The sequence below is a fragment of the Dromiciops gliroides genome, chromosome 5, assembly GCF_019393635.1.
Source record: "Dromiciops gliroides isolate mDroGli1 chromosome 5, mDroGli1.pri, whole genome shotgun sequence".
NCBI lineage: Eukaryota > Metazoa > Chordata > Mammalia > Microbiotheria > Microbiotheriidae > Dromiciops > Dromiciops gliroides.
Window position 1 is genome coordinate 9,531,430 of NC_057865.1, and position 9,277 is coordinate 9,540,706.

The 9,277-nt window shown below is 41.1% G+C and overlaps 1 long non-coding RNA gene across 1 annotated transcript; it reads right to left on the reverse strand.

The window, feature by feature from the left end:
* Positions 1-515: 515 nt before the first annotated feature.
* Positions 516-4,507, reverse strand: LOC122727437. The gene is made up of 3 exons (XR_006353145.1): positions 4,446-4,507; positions 3,851-3,889; positions 516-616 (listed from the first exon to the last, which is right to left on the reverse strand). It is a non-coding gene; the product is annotated as an uncharacterized LOC122727437 (long non-coding RNA).
* Between the last annotated feature and the right edge of the window lie 4,770 nt (positions 4,508-9,277).

Consider the following 9,277-nt stretch of genomic DNA (forward strand, 5'->3'; position numbering starts at 1 on the left):
CATCTGTTAGCTCTGTTAGCAAACAAAGAGATGGGAATAATAGGTCCCTAAGTTCTGGAAGAGAAAAGAACTTTAAAGACCATGGATGTGACAAATAATGAAACCTATTAAGCCCAGAGAGGTAAAGGAGTTTGTTCAAAGTCCAACAGGTGGTAAGTAGGAGAGTAAGGCTACAAGTCCAAGTTCTCTCCTATCTCTATCATGCCTCCATAACTTCTGGTGAGCAGCCTGCATACTTAGCATGGAATCAAATTCAACAAATACTTTTTCATAGAAAATGGTTATGGCTCCTCTGTAAGCTTCTTTTCCCTTCTGAAGCTCCTTTACAATTTCGCTGTACAAAAATACTGGACCAATGGAATCTTGGCAGCCCACGAGCTGCCTCGGGAGGTTGTTGAGGGAGTAGCTCAGTGCCAATATCTCCCTGGCAAGAGGCTGCGTGGTGAGTCAGAGTGGAGCGAAGGCCAGCTTTGGAGATGAGAAGACCTGTGTTCAAAGTCTCCTGCTCACAAAGACTGGCCGGACAAGTCACAGGCAATGCTGAGAGGTCATCATTTGCATCTCTGTTCTCTGTCTTCATAGGTGGAGGGGGTTTCCATAGGGAGAGCTCCCCATGCTGATAAAATAACAGATCCTAATTAAAAATGAACAAACATACACACACTATGCCACCTGCAGCACCACCACAACAAAAGTATTATCATTATTTAAATAGTTTGCACTTTGCAAAAGTGTCATTATCCTACAAGACTGGCTTTGCATAATATATGACTCAAGACTCTACATTTAGACAGATTTCATTGAGATCTTTAAAAACAGTGAGAGGCTTTTGATGTATATTTTGGGGACATGTTTTAGAAGCCTTGAGCAAGTGACTAGAAGAAACATAAGAAGTTGCATTAGTTCTTCCCCGCATTTGAAAACCTCTCTGATTTGGGGGAGAGTCTAGTCCTATAAGGTCAAGACCCTGCCTTACTGAAACTCGGACTCTTTGTACCCCTCATCCCCTATCGCCAGGTCTGGGGTTCTGCATAGAGCAGGCACTGGGTGTATGATTCTTGCCACGAACACAATTGTGGTGAAATGAGCATTGGACTGGACATCAGGAAACCTGGTTTGAGCTGTTATCTTGACAAACTGCTTAGCCTCTTATCTCAATTTCTTCCTTAAAGACAATTATTTAGTTTCCCATTTCCCAATACTCTGATGCTTTTTAAGACCTACATTAGAGATAGCTGTGATCATTTTTATTAGAGTCAGGTAAGAAAAGTCAGCTAATATCCTGGGCATCTAGAACAGATGAGGAAGCCCCCCAAAGTGTGCAGTCTAAAACCAAAAATCACCTTATGCCTCAAGAAAATCTGACCTATTCAGAAACGCAAAGAATATTTCAAAAATATACAGACCTATTTCTTTGTTTTCGTATATTTACATGTAAGGGACATGTGATGTTTTTCCATTTACATTATATGTGCCCAAATGGGTCTGCCTAGATATAGCTCACAAGGAGGGGAAGCAAGAGATTGGGACCAAAGTTTGGATACTCTGCTCTCCTCGGGCTAGAATTATATCTATCCCCCCAGTATTGTTAGTCTAGGGAAAGTAGGTTTTTAGGTTCAAAATGAGCTCTTGCTAACTAGCCCTTACCAGGGAACAAGTGTCTTAAGATCCATATGTAATGTTTGATCCACTTACCAAATGTTCTACAATGAATACATGTGGCAGATAGCAAATTAAATGCATGTATCCAATCTGATCACAAAAAGAAGTCACATAAAGTAGACAGAAGAAAATAGAGAAAGCAATACACAGGGGCAGCTCAGTGGTATAGTGGATAGAGAGCACTGGGCCTGGAGTTAAGAAGAACTGGGAAGATTTGAGTTCAAACCTGGGCTCAGACACTCACTAGCTGTGAGATCCCGGGCAAATCACTTAACCCCTATTTGCCTCAGTTCTTCATCTGTAAAATGGGGGCAAACCGGAGAAGGAAATGGAAAACTCCTCCAGTATCTTTGCCGAGAAACCCCCCTGGAGCTAGTCCATGGGTCACAAAGAGTTGACCATGACCAAAGAACAACAACACAGAGTACGTGGCCACTCCTAGTGGGAGTGAGATGTCTCAACTCAACCAAGAGAGTCCTAAAGAAATGGAAATGGAAATTCTCCAATATCTCCAGTGGAACGAGATAGGGGTAGAGATAGGATGGAGGACCCATTTCCTCTACTTCTCCCCATTCAGGGACCTGAGGAGTATCTGGAACTATTTGTCTTCTTTGTGAAAGCTGGAAGTCAGAATACCAAGATCTCTCTTCTCCCAAGCTCTTGTCAACTCTGCTCCACACAAGTGTGATCATTGGATCCTCAATCTGCATCAATGAGGAGAGTCTTACATAAATGAGCTTTGAGCCAAGGTTTATGAGATAAGGGAGTGGCTTTCAAACCTGCATCTATTCATTCTTCTCTTTTCATATTTTTGTATAAATAGGACGACATTTATAGGGTCAACATTGTACAGTGGAAAGTGTGTTTGCAAAAAAGTCAGAAAATTGGGGTTCGAATGCTGCCTTTGACCTTACTGTGTGACTTCAGGTAGGTCACAAACTTCCATGCCTTAGTTCCCTAATCTGTACATAGCAAAGAGCACGGGGATGGTCCCAACTTTCTCCAGGCTCCCTCTTCCTGAGTTTGTGAAGGTTCACTCATGTCAACAGCACCCAATCTCAGGATCCCAGGGGAAAAAAAGCTATTACTCAGTACTGTAGCTCCTGAGGGGAATCCACAGGTCAAGCTTTACGGGACAGTGACAGAAAGCACCGAGGAGAGGGCCTAGAATGGAAACCTTGCAAGTTTTGATTGTATGAGGAATAAAGAGAAAAGAGATGACTGCATGGAAAAACTGACCATATACTAGAGCATAGAGATATTGCAAACTAAAATTGGAGATATATAAAAAAGGAAGAAATAGTTAATGCATTATCGATAGACCATAGAACAATAAAAAAGAAATAATAATTGGTTCAGGGACCACAAAGAAAGATAGAGACCTAAATGGAGAATCAACAATGAAATCTTAAATAATGAGTAAACAACTTTTAAAAATCATAGAAATAATTAATAACTATGGAAAAGAAAAGGCTAATGATGAAACAACATACCAAAATTTCTAGGATATAGCTAAAAGCAGGCCTGAGAGGAGAAAAATCATATCCCTACAAACATACATTAACAAAATAGAAAAGAGAGGATGAATGAGCTAAATGTGTATTTAAAAAACTGGAAAGCCATAAATAAATAAACCTAAAATAAGAACGAAGGAGGAGATATTAAAAATTAGAGAGGAAATGGATAAATTTTAAACAAAAGAATAGAAATGATGAATAAAACTAAATCTAGTTCTTTGAAAAGACTAATAAAATTGATAAACCCTTAGCTAATCTGATTAAAGAGAGCAGAAAATCAAATCAATATAATTGCAAATGAGTAAGGTGAAATTACAGCAAAAATGGAAGAAATAAAAAGAATAATCAGAACCTATTACACAGTTATACGCTAACAAAACTAAGAATACAAAAAACAAAACCCAGAGAAATACCTTCAAAAATATAAAATACCCAAACTGTCAGCAGATCAGTTAGAAAGCTTAAATAACCCAATGTCAAAAAAGAAAAGAAAAGAAAAGAGAAGAGAAGAAAAAGGAAACAGAAGTATCTATCTATAGAGGAAGCACCCAAGGGAAAAAAAATCCTTGCCCCGATGAATTCACTACAGAATCCTATAAAATTATAAAAAGAACAGTAAGTATTCATGATTCATAAATTACTCCCAAAAACTGAGAAAGAAAGCATCCTACCTTATGAATCCTTTCATAAAACCAATATGGTCCTAATACCTAAAGCAGAGAAAGAGCAAACACAAAAAGAAAATCATTGGTCAATTTCATTAATGCATATTTACCCAAAAATTTTGAACAAATTCTGTCAGACAGACTACAGTGACTTATCAAAGAAAGAACTCATGATCAAGTGGGATTTATGTTAGGGAGGCAAGAATGCTTCAGCTATAGAAAAACAATTAATCATATTGAGTCATGTCCCACTCTTTGTGACCCCTTCTGGGGTTTTCTTTACAAAGATAATGGACTAGTTTGTCATTTCCTCCTCCTGCTGCTCATTTTACAGATAAGGAAACTGAGGCAAGCAGGGTGAAGTGACTTGCCCAGGGTCACACAGCTAGTAAATATCTGAGGTCAGATTTGAACTCAGGAAGATTAGTATTCCTGATTCCAATCCCAGTGCTATGTCCAGTGTACCCCCTAGCTGCCCCATAATTAATCATATTACAAACCAAAATATCCCAAACCACCCAATTACCTAAATAGATTCAGAAAGTGTCTAAAACCCTGCAAAGTATACTCAGTAGCAGAACGAGAAGGACTTCAATCCCACCATAGTGTTCCTCTCCGTTGCCCTCTGGCTGATTCCCATTTCCAATTCTTCAAAACCTGGAGGAGTCCATGCCTTGAAAGCTCTGTTATCACTGAAAGAAGACTGGAACTTAAAAATGGGCAGAAGCAATAGTTATTTTTTTTAACCTAAAGAAAAATAATCAATGCTAACAAACAGAACTTTATGACACCTCTGTCATAAAGCCTCAGCCAACTAACATTTATTAAGCACCTACTATGTACTAGGCATTAGGCTAAGAGCTGTGTACAAGTACTTTTTACATACTGTTAAAAAAACCAACTTCCACAATCTTGTTATATTAGCATATTTTCTCCCCTGACAAGCTAGATAATCCTTATGTTTTCCAGATCTCATTAAAGAGAATGTGATAAATAATTTGAAAAAAATTTAAATTGAACAGTGTTCCCAAGATTGATGTCCCATGATAGATATTCAGAACCTCATTTATTTAGATTATCATTCTCTACCCAATGCCCCACACATACTTCTAATGGGGCTTTGGGGTATTGCCATTTCAGTTTTCTGGGTTCATGCTACACTCTGGACTCTGGCTCTGCCAATATCTGAGAGCCTTGTATGAAAAAATGCAGCTACTGTATTTAGTAACAGCTCCAATAAATCCTCCTCCAGCTGCTTGGGAGTAGTGAACCATCTTCTTAAATAGATGTGTCTGTCATCAGGTTTATGGGCTTCAGGTTGTAAATGTCAGCTGCTGGCTTTGGGTGCAGGAATTTGTGTGGGTATAAAGGTTTTGTTTTTGTTTTTCTCAAAATGGATTTAAAACAGACACACCCTGAAGTCTAGGTCTTTGTCACTGATAAAGAAAAACTCCTACCATTCTGAATTTGTGAAACAACCAGAACACCCTGCCATACCCCATTCCATCTTCCGAAGCTAGTTACCTGAGGGTCCTGGGGCTGCCAGGGTCTGAGGTGCCCATCACATGCACCCTTAAGGATGTTGTATGTGGCCCTCAGTGGGACTGGACACTTGACCCTGGCCAAGTCCCTGATGACAAAAGGATTTCTTAAACTGAAGTGCAAATGATGAAGGATCAACCCCTTATTGATGCCAGCTAAGGAAACAGTATTTAATGTTTGTCCCAGAAAAAAAAAATAAGGGGAAAAATGTGCCTTCTGGAAATAAGCTGGGTCCTGATGTTGCTGGGTGTTAGAGGTCAAGATGAGCTCTTCGTCTTAACCAAAAGGGGTCATGTCTTTTTTACCAAAGTAGAAATCATCTGTGAAGCAGGCGTCCTCCTCCCCACCTGGCTGCAGAGCTTTCTTCCTCATGGAAGAAGGGGTCCGAAGACAGAGACATCAGGGAGCTGCTGAGAAAGCTGGAGAGGACAGCACTGGCTCCCCACTGCCCAGATATAGGAAGACCCCTGATAACATCGGACATTTGGAGGGCACAGGGAGGTTTGGAAAAGACTATCAAAGCATCATTTCATTTCAGCCTCACGATAACTCTGTAATGGAGGGATTATGGGGGTTGCTATCATCATTTTACAGACAGGGAAACAGAGTAAAGGGACGTGTCAGTAACTGTGTCCTTAATGATTTGAAGCATTTTCTCTGCCCACTCCAAATAAGAGGTGTTTACCCAGGTGCTAGTTTTCTATCCTCCTGTGGAGACTCATTACACCAAGACAGATCTATAACAAGTATGCAATTTAGAAGCTTAGAGAACCGTCTAGCGATTTGGCCAGAGTCATTCGGCCTGGATTTGAAGCCAAGGTTCCTGACTCCTAGGATATGCCTCTGTCAGCATACATACAGGCACTACTGCCTTTCAAAAGATGCTACAGAGCAAACAAAAACGTATAAAACAGTCCCTGCTCTCAGGGCTGCTAGAACCCAATAGGAGAAAAAAGCATCCCCACCCAGAAATAACTACAACAGAAAGCAGTTTATGATGGTGTTAGGCGAGTGATCCAAGAAAAATACTATAGGATTTCAGAGGGGGAGGGCTGAATTCTCACTCATGGAGGAAGTGGAGTTCTGGATCTGCGCCCCAAAGATGGGCGGGATGTCAATAGATTGAGATTGGGGTGGAGGGGAAGGCATTTCAGGAAGTAGGCACAGCATGAGCAAAGATGAGGAGGTCTCTAGATCTCAGCAGATGCTAATGTGGTGTCTCACATGTTTGGTCTACTTCTAGCTCCCATATGAATAGCTAAAGAAATATTAAATTCTCTTCTGTATGCCATAATTCCATTACCGTGACTACAACCAAGAACTCACCTTTCTTTATTGTTTACAAAGAGCTTTCTTCCAACAACTGCCCTGTAAGGCAAGTACACTCCCACTTGACAGAGGTTAAGTAACTTGCCTACATTCATAGTATTGGTGAGTGGCAGGAAGCAGGGTGGCCCAATGGAAAGGCACTGGCTCTGAATTCAAAGGACCTACTTTCAAACCTGAGCTTCCATTTCTTGATTTTAAAAATTGAGAAGTTTTGATAGGATAACCTCCAGAGCCCCTCCTAGTTTCAAATCTAGGAACTAGGATTTGAACCACGGACTTTTGAGTCTAATTCCAGCATCAGGAAGACAAGACAATGTGCTGGACAAATTTCTGTACAGATTGGGTTAAGACAAACAAACAGGTTTATACATTCATTTATTTGACAAGCATGTCTTTACTGGCCATGATGTGTGATGTACTGTGCTAGGCACTAAGGAGATAAAAAGATAAAATATAGTTCTTATCTCTAAGGGAGTGAGAGGATGGAATCATACACCTCCACAGAGAGGAAGACTGGAACACGATATAAGAAGACAAGAGAGATACCAAGGACTATGTAAGGTTTGAGAGAAGAAAGATAATTCCAAGGCAGGACTCATGGAAGGTTTCATAGAAGGTATCCCATTGGAGTTGAACTCAAATGGATGTGACTTCAGCAAGAGGAGTGAAGCAGAGAAGGGACCAGAGACTTCCAAGGTGGGGGAGAAGCTCTATCAAAGGGAAAGAGATCAGAAGTTATAGGAAGTGTAGTACAACAGAGAGTGCTGGGTTTGAAAATGGCACCTGGGTTCAAGACCCGGCACAATCACATTCTTCCTGGAGTCTCGCATCTCTGCACATCTATTAGATATCTCAAACGGGATGTCTTGCACACATTTTTGCATCCAAAACTGAACTCATTATCTTCCCCCACCCCTAACTTCCCCCTTTCCTGACTTTTCTGTCACTCTCCAGGGCACCACCCTCCTCCCAAGAACTCCTATTCCTAACCCAGGCATCATCACCAGTTTCGCATTCTCTCTTGTCCCCCAAAACCAAGTCCTGTTTCTACCTTCGTACCTTCCTCTCTCTTCTCTCTTCTGGTGCTGTCACCACTCTGCTGCAGGTCCTCACCGCCTCACCCCTGGACTATGACAAGAGCTTGCTGGTACGTCTATCTGTCTAAAGTCTCTCTCTAGTCTAGTCTATCAGACAGATATTCAATTGCTAAACATGTCACTCCAAGAAAGTGCCTCACCCATAATGAATGCATATAAGAAGTTTGAAGGAGAAAAGAGACAGTGTAACAAGGAATCAGGAACTGTCAATACACATTCAAGCACTTGCCATGCGCCAGGAACTACAATAGACTCTGGTGACACAAAGGCAAATGTCAATACAGCTGCTGCCCTAAGTTTACTTTCAACAGGATGACAATGCTTGTAAGTATATACAAAATGTATACAAACATTGCTTATACATTATATTAGTCACTCTTTGGGATTTAAAAAAAACATAAACCAAGATGATTTGAGCAATTTGGAAAGTGAAAAAAGGGTTGTTTTTTTTAAAGTATTTCTCTTTAAAAAGAAAATTAGTCACTAAGGATAACAATGAAAGCCTTGTATGCTGTCTCCATCCTCCCTGATTCATCTCCATGAGTAGGCACCAGGCAGTGTACAGTTGGAAGGCTAGCCCCAGTCCTGGAGCCGATCACTCAATATCTCGCTAAGCCCCATGGACTGAAGTGAAGCAACCTGCCCATTGCTTTCCTGATGGGAATGTGAAACTGCGGCAATAAGAATTCAAGGAGACGCTGAACCACCCAACAAGGCACGGCCGCAGAGGATGGTAGCACTGGCACTTTCTCCTGGGGCTGGTGCAGGTGTTAAAACATTCTGGGATGCCAGGGGCAAGTCTCAACACTCATCCTGTAGGGTGAGCCAGGAAGATCGCTGCCTTACCATGTCTCAATTCCAAAACAGAGGTCCTGCTCCATTCTGACTTGGGCAGCTCAGCTGAGACTGAGTATTCTTTTGAGGATTAATCAAAGGAGGGGCAGGGAAAAGAGCCTATAATTCAGAGACTGAATGCTTGGGTTTAAATCCTGCTTCTGGCCCTGGTGAAGTCACTTCAACCATCTCAGACTTGATTTTCTGCTCTATCAAATAGAGATAACAGTATCTGTAATGACGACCCATCTCCCACAGCTATGGGAAGGAGGGGACTATAGAAATGTGAGCTGTTATGCAGAAAAAGAGAATGCAGCAGTCGCTCAATGTCCTGCTAACATCTCTACAAAGTCAAGAACATGAATGGAGCCCGCGCTCTGGAGCAACTGTCCCAACTTCTACACTTCCTGACATATTAGGTCCCCAGACTATGGATATTCTGTCTCCTTCGGGGCTTCAGGGTAATCCTGAAGGATTTAAGGGAATGTCCTTCTAATGCTATGGATTGTGAGCCCCTACTCATGTGTTTCTCACCACTAGTATCCGTTTATATCAGTCAGAGCTGATTTCAACAAACTTTTTTTCTTAAATAATCAAAATATAGTGGAGGTGAAATACCATAATCATTGAG